We start from the raw sequence: 15,385 nt of genomic DNA on the forward strand, positions 1-15,385 counted from the left end.
ATTCTCTTAAGCTAGGATTAAAACCCTTACAGCATATATTTAGATTTACCAGGCCTTCATACTGAATGGAGTTCCCCTTTACTAGTACGGGTAGGGATAGTCTGTCTCATCAGTATGACTCTCCCAAAATCTATTTTAGGGAAAGATGGAACATTCTGATTCTCCTATAAGTCTTGCTCAGTGAAAGGTGGGTTTATTGAGAATTCTCCCCACTCCAACAGTACTATTTTAATATACCATGAATGTACAAGTATAAACCAAACCAATGTTTTGCAGACTGTACTACTTCAGCTGTGTGATAACTCCTACTCTCAGATAAAATATAGAAGGTCCATTTTCTTGCCTGGGTTCCTTTTTCTGCCACTGACTAAAGCCCGACTTAATGGGACCACACTTTCAGAATTAAGCAGTGCTTGTGCTTGCTTCCTCTCCTCCTAAATTTCTCATATTTTTAGTTAGTTGTCATGCACTACAGACACTAGTCAACTCAACCTCGTCAGTGAACATCCAATATACCACTCAGTGCACTACAGATACTAGTCAACTCAACCTTGTCAGTAACCATCCAATATACCACTTGGTGCACTGCAGATACTAGTCAACTCAACCTTGTCAGTGACCATCCAATATACCACTCTACATATGCTTGCAGCACAGTGCACAGATTCAGTCATTAATGGACAAGTTTTAGCTACATGCCCAAACTCAACATTAAAAAATTGAATCCCACTCCCTGGCACAGGCTGCCTGACTCTCTCTACAACTTTAAAATATCAGTTCTAGTGTTCTTTTCAACCTGATACTTAATCATTCTACTATGTCTGTAAACTGTTCTATCATATCTGGATTACATAAAGTCAGTGGAGGGCAAGCTCCACAAAAATCCATCCATTATAAAGGGTTCCATAATTTGTGAAGCTGGGTTCTCCTCTTGCTTCAACCACTTCAACGTCAGCCAAGTTGAGCATATGGGTGCAAGTTAATTTGTCAAAAGTATAAATCAGGCATAAGTGTCAAGTTGCTTAGACAGAACACTCACCCTTGCTGTCAGAAGATTAGAAACTTGCATGTTCTATTCCTACTCCTAGGTGACTGGAATCACTTTCAATTAATGACACTGTAGTGCATCATTAGAGGGTACTGCACTCTAAGCGTGCTGACCTTTGGATGAGATGTTCTGAATTCACACCTGACACACTTAGTTGTAACATTGGTGGATGTAAAAAATCCCACAGCACTTAACGAGAGAGTAGGGGATCTTTATTAAAGCATAAAAACAGATTTTCATTCAATGTGTCATTACTCAGATATTTACACAAAAGAAAATAAATGTCAGTTATGATAGTTCTCGTTTTAATTAACACACCCCTTTTCCAAATCCAAAATTTAATTCCATCTTAATTCCATCTTTAAACTTCACAAACTCAATTTTTTTTATCACATAGAAGTTTGCACATCAAGCTAACTATAATTAAATGACCAAACCACCAAACTGGAGCCAGAAATAAAAGACACAGCAAGTAACTGAGCGCTTTCATTCCTTTACTCTTAGAACTTCTACAGAATGAATTAACACACAACTACAAGTCAATTTAAACAGCCTAATAAGATGACCTCATTAAACCAGTCAGATACAATTACAAAATGTGCTTTATTGGCCAAGTACAATAAAAAGTGACATCATTTAATAGAAATGCACACTGCTACATAACCAGATATAGCAAAACACATACCGTATAAAACAATGAGAAAAACAAAAAAATGAATATTAATAAACACAATAAAACATCTAGATACATTTGTACCTCAACAAACCTTTAACAGAAATAGTTTCATTTAGTCCAGAATTAACAGCATGCAAAAAAACTTGCCACTTGAGTTCTAAAAACTCAAAGTAATTATTAAATTGATATACAAAAATAAAGACATAAAACTTTCAAAATGATGAACAACTCAAATTGTGTATAGCCAGGGCATTATTATCTTTGTTTTTAATAGCTCTAACATGTTTACTTATACGTCAGCCAAGGGTCCTCACAGTTTTGCAAATGTAAAAACATTGACAAGTACAACAGGTTGCCAAATAAACTAATCCTGAACTTTTACAGTTAAACCTATCCTTAGATTTCAAAGTGTAGTTAATATGTTTGAAAAAATAATGGCTACCAGGATAAATAAACCTACAAAATTTACAGCCATTACAAGGAAAGGTACCTAAAGGACCAGTGCTTGTTAAAGTAGCACCATGATCTTTAACATTTATTTTATTTTTATTTTACATTTGTTAACCGGGGGTGTCTGACTGAGCCGAAAAGGCCCTTTTTCAGCAGAGGCCCGGGGAGAAAAGCTCCACAAAGAAAAATTACAGACACATTTAGTTATTTAGACATAATCAGTATACACACAAATTACAAGAGACATGTTTTTACAGTGGCATGCGGCACAAACAATTACAGTGGAGAGAACAACCAAAAAAGATATTCTAACAAAAACATGTTCTAACAAATACTTTAAGTTACGTGTTTTCTTATAAATAAAATTTGGTTTAATTCCAATTATGTCACTAAGGTCTTTATTTCCCAAGATTACTTTCCAATTACACAAAAAAATCTCTCTCACTCTTTTCCCTTCAATACTCAACAGAATCGGAAAATATAAATTTTTATCACCACCACTACTCCCTTCTTTAACCTTCGGAGTAAACCCAGTGACAAGAATGGGGGGAAGCCTCTACTTCTCTAAGTTTAACTACACCATTAGATCTCTCAATTAATTATAAGGGTACCCCAAATAATAATATTACTCACTAGTAATCTAAGTCTAATAATCTCTAAAGATATTCAAAATCAGCAGTTAAATGAATATCTAAAAACTTAACTGACTTACCTATACAGCCAATATCAAAGTGTAACCACCTTAAACTTCTGTTCATTACCATTACAAAAACTACAAAATCTTTCTTACTACTCTTCCAAATGAAAAGCAAATCAATGTACTGCTGATAAAATATTACAAGTTTAAATGAAGTGATGTTGAATAATGTGTTTCCCCACCAACACCCAGGTTGGCAAATGCTGTGGCAACCCTAACACCCATAGCCACACATGCGATCTGTTGGTAAATAAGACTCAAACTGAAAAATTACCAAGTATTAAGTCTAGTAATACACAAATAGTTCTAGAATCTATAGCTGTTTCATGTATGAAATTCTGTAAAACTAAAACCCAGTGCCCACATCCTGATCAATGGAAGTGTACAATGCATTAGCATCCATTGTACAGAAAAAAACTCTCACCTACAAATCTGTATTTGTTCAGTTGATCCAAAATCAACTATGAATCCCCTCAAAAAAAGACTCACTACTCTGTACTACAGGATTCAAAATGCTGTAATAAGATAGCAATGTTAACAGTTTTATTACTTGAAGAGGCTGCAATGGGCTGAAATTATTTAACCTGATCTTTGTGCACTTCTGGGATCCCAAAAAAACAGTGTACCAAACTCAGGCTGATCTACCAAACAAAAATTAAACATATCCATAGAAATACATCCTTGATGAAGTAAATCCAACAAGGTCAAGTCAATAAACATATGTATTTTTCTAACAAAATGTTTACCAATGTTTCTGAAGCTCGGTGTCGGATAATGACAACATAGCAGACTTTTAGTCATCTTTGTTCATTACAACCAAACCATAGTCTTTACTGGCTTTCATATACCTTAAGTTATTATAACCACAAACTTTTTAAGGCTAATGATTGTTCACTGATGAAACTGAAGAAAACATTACTCTTCTTTGTCTGCTTTGAAGTAAAACCATCTCTAAATAATCTACAAATATCCTCGCACAACTGACAAAACCATTCAACGTTCTAACAAGTGGAGGGTTTGTCATACATTGTTTCTTAATTTTAGTACCACCAGATTCACGATCAGTGTCTTATTTACCTTAAATTAAGTTGCCTAATAAACTGTTTAAAATTTGAAACAACTTCAGTCAATGATGCTCTATTAGTAGGTACAAAGGAAAAACCTTTTGACAATACCTCCAGTTCTGAAGCTTTAAAGTCCACTTCACTTAAATTTTCTCTACCCACTTTTCCCTTTTGTCAGGTTTTTGCCTTTTGTAACTTTCTTTTCTTTTGGGGAGGAAAAAACCAAGTTGTTAGTTGTACCACTACCAGATTTTATTAAGGACAAAACAGAAAAATCTTTATCTCCTACAGTGTCTGTAATGGAAGACGTAACTTTCCTAACCGATTCAATCTGTAGAATGCCATCCACAGAACCACTGGAGGCATTACCATTGACGTCAGCTGTTGAAAAGAGAGAGGAAAAAGAATCCAAATGGTCCCATCCTTCTTTTCACAATAGTCTTTGCCTTCTTATTGTTGACTTGGCCTTCCGTTGCTAAGGCTCCTTTAATGATGAAAGTGCGTTGATTTGAATAAGCTATAAAGTCTCTATTTAATTTATTCTTTTTCCTTTGAATGATGGAATTACATGTCTGTCAACTTTACGAAAAATGTTAGAATATGAAGCCTTAGCAAGACTTCTTGATCCAATCTGATCTTTCAACCCAGTCATGCATTCACCATTATGCTTAGTAAGAACTTTGAAAACATAAAGGCCAGCTTTGTTGTAAATGGCACTAATATCAGTATAAATGTCATCAGTATATTTAGTGCCATTAGGAAAGGTAGTGACATTGACAAAAAGGCAGGAGCTAGAGCTGGATGTGGCAGAGTTAAAGATGTTAAGATTTGCACTGGGTCTGAAGAGTGTGGGACAGGAAGTATATTAGAGGGTCAACCCAGGCTGCAAGGTTTGGAAACAAAGCCAGAGAGGCAAGATTACATTGGTTTGGACATGTGCTGAGGAGGAATGCTGAGTATATTGGGAAGACGATGCTAAGGATGAAGCTACCAGGTAACAGGAAAAGAGAAAGGCCTAAGATAAGGTTTATGGATGTGGTGAGACAGGACATGCAGGTGGTTGGTGTGACAGAGCAAGATGCAGAGGACAGGAAGAAATGGAAACAGATGATCCACTGTGGCGACCCCTAACTGGAACAGCTGAAAGAAGATGATTATGAGGGAAAAGTATAAACACATAACCCTAAAGGTACTATGTTTTGCTCTAAACAATTGGCCAAATAAAAGTTTTCAATTTCCAATGATTTGTACTTCAAAATCTTTTCAAGTTGAAACGGCAAAGAATGACAATCTGAAATGACTGAACTTGATGCTGTATTAGCACAATCTACAGTATATTTGTAGTCCGTATATGGGTTGACACCGTTACCTTTAAGCAAATTGCCTATCAAGTGCTGAGAGCTGATCACTTTTCAGTCTTCAATAAATTGTACTTTCATTCTAGAAGGACTCAGACAAATTTTCACCTTCAACTCGCCAATCAAGCCAGTCCCATCATCTTGCTTTCCACCCACCTCCTATATACTTGCTATACAAGCTACATCCTCATCATGCTGCTAGTTCTCAGGATGACATCTCCCACCAAGCCATTCCCCATCTTCTTATTCTCCACCCACCCCCTACGTACTTACTACACAAGCACACCCCATCATAATGCTGTTCTCCCCCACCCAACCATCTCCAAATGTAGAAAAGGAAATTCAATTTCATAAAACAGGAAAATAAAAATGGACATTTTAGTGGGTAGAAAAGCTCATAAAGTACCTCTCCATTTACATTATGGTAGACTTTACTCTGTATCCAGTTGGACATTCATAAGTACCTTATAATACGAGACAGCTCCCACATCTTTCTGCAATTCTGGAGAGGCTGTTATCCAAGCAATATATATTGCAAACAATTACATATTCTACACCAAGTTTGAAACATTACACAGAGGAACTTTTACACCAAAAATATTAAAAAAAATAACTAAATAAAAGTTTAATAGGTAGCCCATTATCTAAATACAATAATGCCTGACAGACTGGGCAATGGAGGGAAATGCTAAACATTTCAAGGCTGAGAGGCCCACTACTTGTGGTGCTGGCCCTCAATACTCCTGAGCCATCTTATTTCCCTCCAACAGCCTTGCTTAGTTCCTACAACCTACCAGTTGAATGAATCAAATTGTCAGCAGATAGTTGTTTACCCAGTCTCCATACTAATAAGCCACTCAAAGAAAATAGCGTGCCCTCTGTTCATGGGAAAATCTCACAATACACCCTTACACAAAAGGTGGGAACTTCAATGATTTTTACCAGCTACAGATCCAGAGTCATATTCATAGGATCACAGGAAGTTACTAGGCTACTGGCCCTGGGGCCCTTACAAATCTAGCTAAGAGTTTATACTCAAAAAAAGAAACCTCAATCAACATCTGTCACCCCTGTCAATGAGGAAAACAGGTGGAACCCCTGGGACACATTTGTGGTTTCCCATCCAGTCATCAAGGCTGCGCTTGAAGAGGGTCAGCAACGTACTTTGTTTGACATGTATGGGGAGTTTATTCCAAAGATGGGGCAGCCTATGGGAGACAAACCTGTCCCTCCAGTAGGTTTTGTTAATGATGCATATTAGATTTAGGCCTTCTGATGGGGTAATGCGCAAGGAGTTATACTTACAGATATGGAGCATCTCTAGTAAGGCAGGGTCAGAGATTGCCTTGTAGGCGAGACACATCTCTCAGCAGTCTGTATGATACCAAGTAGACTGATAGTGATTGCAGCCTGTCCACACAAGACAGGAGTTGGAGGCCATGGATTCTCTTTGTGAGGTATTTCTGTGGCCTTTCAAATTGGTGCAGGTGTTTGGAGAGGTACATACCTAACAGGGCATTGTACTCTATTGGCCTAATGAGGGAGGAGTACAGAGGTAATAACCTCCTTTTTTCTGGATGCAATCCCTTTACTTCTGAGATGAACCAAGTAAAAGGCTTCTTCTATCAAAAATTCTAGAAAAATGTATCCATTCACAACTCTCTAGATACCTTATAACATTATCTGCCCCACCCATCATGGTTTCCATTTAAACAGCAGCACAACTACTGCCTTCTTTAGTTTCACCGATACTATCAACTTCCACACAAATGCTGACAACTTACTTGGCTACCTTGGGCTATCCAAAGCTTTCAGCACTTTTCCTAGCACTACTGTAGTCCCTTGCTAAAAGTCTGACCACTAGTACCACTGTGTTATTAGGTCAAGTGGTTTTCTCAGATCGGGCTCTACATTCAGAACTGCAAGACAGCATTCATTCCACTAGTGGAATAAAAAAAAATAACCACAAGAAGGTTATCTGGAATAAATGGAAGCCTTGCAACGTTCTACCATTTGAAGAGAAACTTTTTGTTGTTGTGTTGTGTCTTTCGGCTTTTCCTGGTTAGGGGTAGCCACAGCGGAACTCCGGTCCGCTAATGATTGGCAGTAGATTTTTACATGCAGAGTTGCCTGAAAGCCAAAAAACAAATCACAAACTCTAATTAGGGCAGTAACACATTGACAAACTGAGCGGTTTTCAAATACTGTGGAGGGGGGTCACAAAATCTTATGGGTAACAGATGTAGTATCTTCTACTGGTGCTTTACTTGCACTATAACCAGAACTCTCAGATATTAACTTAACCACAGCATCTACCAATTTTTCTTCCTCCGCTGTCAACTTTCCTTCTCATCCCAAATCTTCTCCACTTTCCTACTCATGTTTATAAAAATCAAATCAGGACTAATCATATCGCTCAACCTCTTAGAGCAAGAAGTCTGGACAAAGCCCCAAAAACAGGAACAGATTTGAAATATTGCTCTTATAAACTTGGAAAGTTGCTGTAATAACTGGATTTGTGTTAGCATGCATTTTGTGAAGCATGCATTTTGTGAAGCATATGAAGTCTGAAACTGAAATGTATATTATTTAGTGACTTAAATCCTCAGAGATTTGCCAGAAAAAACACAAATTTTATAAGGAACAGATGGAAAATAAGGCAAAATCTGGACAGCTGAGAGGTATGGGACTAAACAATTGTACAGTAAATAATGACCCACTCTTGCCTCTCTTTAGCTGCTGCAAAAGCTTTTTTAATTCAATGTCCATCTCAGTTAAAATTCATTTTATGTTTATGAAACCTTCCTTCCAGCTGTATAACCAAACTTCAAGCCCATATAGTATGGCTTTTCTTATTTCATTTCATATTTCCATCCTTCTTCAAACACTGCAACTACCAATGAACAAACGGACACCTTCTAAATGTCTAGAAAGAATATAAAGTCTAAAGTCAAGACATTAGCTTACTAGTCCACACAAGCTGCTGCAAACCTAAATAAAGTCTTATGAAAAAAAAAAAGTAAAGAAGTAAAAATAAGGCCAACTCTGACACTAAACAAATAGGTTGAGCACTCCAGAACACTTTAAATCTAAAGCAGTCTATATATAGTACAAATACAGAATTCAGACAGCGGGAATATGCAACACAAATGGACATACCTCTCAAATGTCCCAGAGTCTCACTCAAATTTTTGCTCTGTCCATCCCAATATCTCCTAAAACTAGTAATTTTGAGAGAAAGATAGCAGATTACAGAGAGGTAAACATATGTTAAATCACATTCTCCCAATCTGTCAATTTCTCAAATTAATAGGGCAAATATTTTAAGTGTTCCAGATTGTCCCAGATTTTTATATCCAGATGGGACAATTTTAGAAATAGATTGAGAGTTATGGAAATACAGAAGATAGAAATAACCATTCAAAACTAAAGATTTATGTGAGCAGCAAAAGTGGCAGCACTTCCAAGCAACAATAATGCAGCTCCATATCAATGTTATGGTTTAATGCTGCAGTATGGAAATGCACATCAGTTAACATTTTACTTCCCTAAACAAAGACTCACAATTAGGCACAGGGGAAAAAACACTACCATATACTGTATGCATACAGCAGAGCAGTCTCAATATTTATAACATTTTATATTTCTTTATACAGAATGGTTTGGAGAGATGGGTATATTTCTCAGGAGGTTACTGCTGCTATAGTACAGACATCCCATTCACATAGAAAAAATGTTCACCCCTGTTCATTTTCAAGCACAGTATAGATCTATGGATGGGAAAATTTGCACCAGGACTGCCCCCTTTACTACTAATGGACAGATGCAACCTGTAAATTCTTTATCTCATGCATGGATCCCCTGAAATTATCAATGGTATAATCCCAGTCACTCTCATTAGGGGTAATGTACAATTATCGACCATAAGATGGGCATGGCCAATCTATAACCAAATAGGATACATTATATCAAACATAAAAAGGGAAATAGACTACGCTTAAAGTGGCCCTCAAGTATAGCTAGCCTAGTACTTACCTATGAACCTATTTATCCTGGGTGCATTCTGAATTTTAAAGTTGAATATCTAATCTTCCAAACTATTGTGAGCACACCTCCCCCTCAGTGCTGTTCAACTTGCTGCCACTGCTGACTAAATTGAACTTCTCTACCAAAGTGCATAAAGGAAAACCAGGAATTGCATCTGGTTTAAATCAAAGCTTTCTCACCTCTCTACTTTTATTTACACGTTTTCATCCAATTATTCATTTCAACTCATTCAATGGCACCAGAACAAAACAGCTGTTAAACTAAGACATCTGATGAGCTACAAATTACTATGCAGTATCAAATCTTGGAAGTATGGAACCATTTATTTTGTTAAAGCCAGTGTGGCTTCTCTCGAATCATGGTGCATGCTCTGCTGCTACCCTCCTTTACACAGCTTATATACAAATGCATACAGTGCATGTGCCTCCTGACATCCTTGCTCATACCTTCTGCAAAAGCAACTATATGACTTCCTCATCCAGTTTCTGGCAAATTATTCATAAAATATCATACAATCCATTTTATAGTTCCAAAGTTAACTCTCTTCTGCAACTATATGCCCTATTCTCATTCACTCATTTTCAAGCTGCTTAGGCAAGTACTAGGTTAGCTGCCCTTGCTAAACATTTTAAGCCTAGCCAATTTCTCTTTTGGTGCTTAAATTAGCCTATCCCATTTGGTGTTAAATTGACCTTACCCATCCCATGATCAATAATTATACAACACCTCTACTGAAAATAAATGGGATCACAGCACAGATAATCTGAGGGGAACCATGTGTGGAATAAATCATTTAGGAGTTGCCTCTGTCCATTAATAGTATAAGAAACAGTCCTAGGGTAAATTTTCTATCATCCATCCATAGATCCAAGTTGAACCTGGATACCGACAGGGATGAGCTGTGTTTTATGTAGTCTCAGCATCCTCTGCTACAACCATTCTGTTGATGTTGGAGAAGAGGTTTAGATCCCTAGACAGACTAGTTCTGATGCCATCTGTCTAGATGTGCAGTAGGTGAATTAGTACTGCAGTCTGTAGGACACAAAATATAGTGACAGGGTTTGAGTCAGTCCATGAAGACACTGTTTAGGGCTTGCATCCTTAAAGTAAGGCATCTCTGTGGGCATTCTAGATGCTGCATGTGTCTGGGCAGATACAAGCCAAAAGAGGCATTCTACTCCATGACTGCCTAATGAAGCCAGAGTAAGAGGAACAATGGCATCACTCAATCTATACACAATCCCTTTGTTTACAAACAGTGCAATATAAGACTTTCTTACCAGAGTGGACAGATGTTGGCTGAAAGTTACATCACTGTCCACACAAGTTCCCAAATCTCAAGCAAACAGTTCAGCTCTTAAGGGCATACTGTCAATGGAGTAGTTCCCCTAGAGTAAATGACTTCCCAAAAAGCATTATTGTATCATGTGAGGAGGTGGTATTTATTTTTGGTCCATGATTTGGCACCAATTATCTCTTTGGGGTGAACCTTCCTGTAGGACAACAAAGTCATTTGGAGATTCAATGGCAGCTCCTAGCTTGCAGTCATCTACAAACATAGTTAGCCAAAGACTTTTGGTCTTGGCTTTCACTTCAAAGATGTAGATGCCAACCAGGAGAGGTCCCAGCATTGAATCCTGGGAGATTCCACTGGTGATGGGTCCTTTGGTGAAGGTAGATTCTCCTATTTTGATCTCCTGAATCCTATCGGTGTGCAAACTGTCAATCCAGCAGATGATGTAGGGGTTCATCCTCAGTTTATTTAGCTTTTCTACTGTGCCTGAATGAGGGATAGTGTCAAAAGCTTTGGCAAGGTTAAGGTATGTAATGTGTACTATTTTACCTTCATCCATTACTTTTTATATATATATATATATATATATATATATATATATATATATATATATATATATATATATATATATCTAAGGTTGCCAAAGTCTACCAGGTTTATAAGAAATATTTTACAAATAAAATATTTTATTTACAAAAAATATTGTCCATGCACACCCTTTATTTGCTTTTTACATGTTTTTCTAGATCAAAATTAAAAGTCACCCATTATTAGGTCCATGGCCACACCTAAGTAGTCCATAACTAAGAGGAATTCTTTCCTTATTTGATATATATGCATACACTATTATTATCCTAACATTACTTTTATGCATCCAACAATCTGTTACAAAAGCGCTCCTTGGTTCTATGAAAGTTGCTTCAAAAAAAAAAAAAAAAATCCTTCCTCTTACATTCTTTAATTTTGCTAGATCATAACACTTCTATACCAAAACTCCTAATAATGATACCCCAACACACACAAATGCACATTTCTTTTCTACCTCAGACAAAAGTCTGGTATCTAACAAAAATGGCATCACATTTTCATTCGCTACATCAGTAACCTTCCATATGAAGTTACATTTAAGGATAATACAGAAAAAAAAAAAAAAAAAAAAATCACATTTTTCCTTTATTTGTTCAAATGTCTATCATTCAGTCAGCAAATTAATCATGAAATATTTAGTCATCCTTGTATAATGCAGAAAAAAACGGAACATACTAGACACTGTATTCCTAAAGAAAATACTTTTGCCTAATGTCACGCTTAATCACCACTGATGTGCAGTGATCATGGGGTTATAAATGTTATTTGTTGCTAGATAATTCTGCCAAACTGAAATATAATCCAATGCACAGAAGACTAATTACAGATTATTGGGGAGCAAACAGTCACTATGTAAAACTAAATGCAGTGATGTGGTCAATGGAAAAACTGCAGAAAGAATGCGGCAAGTCTTGAAAGAGAAAATGTTAGAGTGAAAAAAATCAAAACAAAAAAAAAACCTTGGACCTCAGGATCTTGGATACAATGTCAAGTAATACATTTCCATAAGAACAAGATACCTGATTAAACAGAGACACAAAAAACATCAGAAATGGGAAACTGGTCAAACTAGAACTTTGGAAACTGAAATAAACAAGCTAGGCAACAAAGTATAGTGAGAGACAAAAATCAAGAACATTTTGAAGAAAATGTATATGAAGTTATTGAGCATAATAGGAAAACATTTCAAAGATACACAAGATGTAGAAGGAGTAGTGACTTACAAACTGATAAACTGTACATTCTAAAATTTATTCTCAGACATAAGAGATTATAGATACATTTAAAAAATCTTATGCAAAATAGTTTGGCTCCACAAAGTGGGGTGAGTTGTTCTAGTGATATCCAGGTAATCTCAGATGCTGGAATCAAAATAGATTACATTGAAAAAGAACTGTGCAAACTGGATCCAAACAAAGCACTAGGAGGAGACAAAATAAGTAAAATGTCAACAAGAACTTGTAGTACCATTATATCCATTATTTACTAGGTCATATAAATATGGGGAGATTACTAAAGGCTGGAAACATGGTTATTAAACCTACCTTTATAGATATAGACCTTTAAGTCTACTTTCATGTTGTGGAAAAATAATGGCAAAAGTAATACCGGATGTGTTAATTTCAGAATTAGAAAGGTTAGGCCTTGAAACCATACATCTGCATGCATATGTTAAAACTAGATCCATTACCACCTGTAACATGATGTTCAATAACAATACAACAACTATGAATGAAAAATTGTAGAGTGATGTAATTTATATAGGATTTAACCAGCATTTGACAGGGTTATACATAAAACACTGATCAATAAATTACAACTAGGTATGGATTTATTCTTGATAGGATGGATAACTGTATGGCTTATAAATAGGACATGGCAAGTATCATACAGCAATTCAACAGGTGAAATTCTTGTTGCAGTCAGGGTGCCCCACAGGACTCTGTCATAGGCCCTTACTTGTTTAGATTGTATCTTTCAGATTTCCTTCATTTGAGGTGTTCTACAGTCTGTATACAGATGACCTGAAATTGGGCAAACTGATTACAGGCATTACAGATAGGGCATGTCCTTAAAAGAACTTGACTAAATAGACCATTTGGGAACAGGAGAATAATATGCATAAAAAAAAAAAAAAAAAAAACTAAGCATATGAGATTTGGGAGACATAAATTGAAAGGTGAATATTTAATACAGCACACACTGATTGAAAGTGTATATTAATTTATGGACCTGGGTATATGGTTAGAGCCAACTTTGAGTTTTTCTAATCATATCAACCAATTGGTTAATAACTGTAGAAAGAATAGTTGAGTAAAATCTTAACATAACCATAGATGTCCTTCTCTTCCATGTTGCAGTATTCCAAACTCTTGGGTTGCCCTGTCTTGCTACCTGAGCATCCAGCCAGTATACAAAAGCTTCTAGTCACTGCTAGGTGCATGGGATGTCCGACATTGGCCAAGGGAACATGGGCGATAAAAGTGATGTCTGCATACACCAGTACCAGGAAAAACTGTGCAAATCAAGTGCCATCCAAGAAAGGCCCATTTAAGGGGAAAAAAAAAAAGGGGAGGAAGGAATAGTGCAACATGGAACAGAAGGACATCTATGGTTATGGTAAGATTTTACACAACTATTCTGTTCTTCTATTTTCATCTTGCAGTACTCCAAACTCTTGGGAGAGTGCCAAAGCTCACTGGGAAGAAGAGGGTGATGGCTTGGAACTATTCTGTATAAATCCACAGAGGTAAATCTCACCATGGATTTGGAAATTTGGTCCAATTTTTAATGTCTGGTAAAGGTGTGGACAGATGCCCATGTAGCTGCATCTAAAATGGTGGCAGTGTCCAATCCTTTAAGGAAAGAAGCCATAGCCCTAGTGGAGTGTGCTTTAACTTTGGACCCCAAGGATTTCCCATGGTGAGCAAAACAGAAGGAAATTGCTCTGGAAATCCAGACTGAAACTGTCTGTTTTGTCACTGCTTTCCCCAGGGCCATGGGGTGAAAGGAGACAAACAATTGGTCAGAGTTTGATAGATTTGGTCTTGTCTAGGCAGAACCTAAGTTGTCTGTGCACATCAAGGGAATGCAAGACTCTCTCATTGTCACTCGGAGGATGGGCAAAAAAGGTAAGAAGGTGAATAGCTTGGTTTAAGGACAGCTCATTGACCACCTTAGGCATGAAGGAAGGGCTGGTCATAAGGGTTACCCTATCTTTGTGGAAGATGAGGAAAGGGGGAATGGCCATGAGAGCCTGTAACTCATACTCTTCTAGCCGGTGTCAAGGCCACTAGGAGTACTGTTTTCCAAGAACAGAGAAGCCTTAGAAGCTGGTTCAAAAGGGGCCACAGTGAGCTTCTCCAAAACATAATTCAGCTCCCAGGAGGGTGGGATGGGTTTCCTGGGGGGCCTGAGATGCAGCACTCCCTTCAATAATAACTTTGGAAGCAATCTGGAAGCAATCTGGAAGCCAAAGCAGGATCCAGAGCCAGACAAGCTGAAACAGCATCCAGATAGGATGTGCGTACTCCTCCATTAAAGCCTATCTGCAGGAGTTCACACAGGTATGACAGCCCCTAAGGGACATCATCCTGGAAAGGGTCCAACTGCCTTTGTAGACACCATATAGAGAATCTTTTCCATTAAGATATACAAGATCTCCTAATATTAGGTTTCCTCGCCTCCTGCAGGATGTTCGGGTAGCAAGAGAGGGAAACCCAAGAGTTTGGAATATTGCAACATGAGAATAGGACATCTATAAATTGTACAAAATGATTTATAAAGTCTAGGAAATCAGACAATGAAATCATTGTTTGTTTATTACATTAGACCCAAAGTTGAGTATGGAAGAATATAGAAACCTTATAAGAAAACAAAAATGAGTAAACTGGAAAGAGTGCAGTGGAAATATGCCAAGAGCATGCATGAATGTGAAAATTTAAGTTATTATGAAAGACGAAAATATCTGAACTTGCACAGTGTCTCTGATATTTAAGAGGAGACCTTACTCTGGTATGCAGGGCACTTAAATACATCTCTGGGAATGTTTGGGGTTATCAAAAAGTAGTAGAGAATCAAACAACTTATGTTGAAGATTGTACAGGAATGAGAAGTGTACTAATTTGTTCTCAGAGCAGCTGATGCATGGAACAGACTACCAA

General features: G+C 37.1%; 1 protein-coding gene across 1 annotated transcript in view; it reads right to left on the bottom strand.

Moving 5' to 3' along the window:
- The window catches only part of PAXX (PAXX non-homologous end joining factor), a 244,519-nt gene that overhangs the window by 156,002 nt on the left and 73,132 nt on the right, over nucleotides 1–15,385 (bottom strand). The window lies entirely within an intron of this gene.

This window comes from Protopterus annectens, chromosome 16.part0 (genome assembly GCF_019279795.1).
Source record: "Protopterus annectens isolate FY-2018-M chromosome 16.part0, PAN1.0, whole genome shotgun sequence".
Lineage (NCBI taxonomy): Eukaryota > Metazoa > Chordata > Ceratodontiformes > Protopteridae > Protopterus > Protopterus annectens.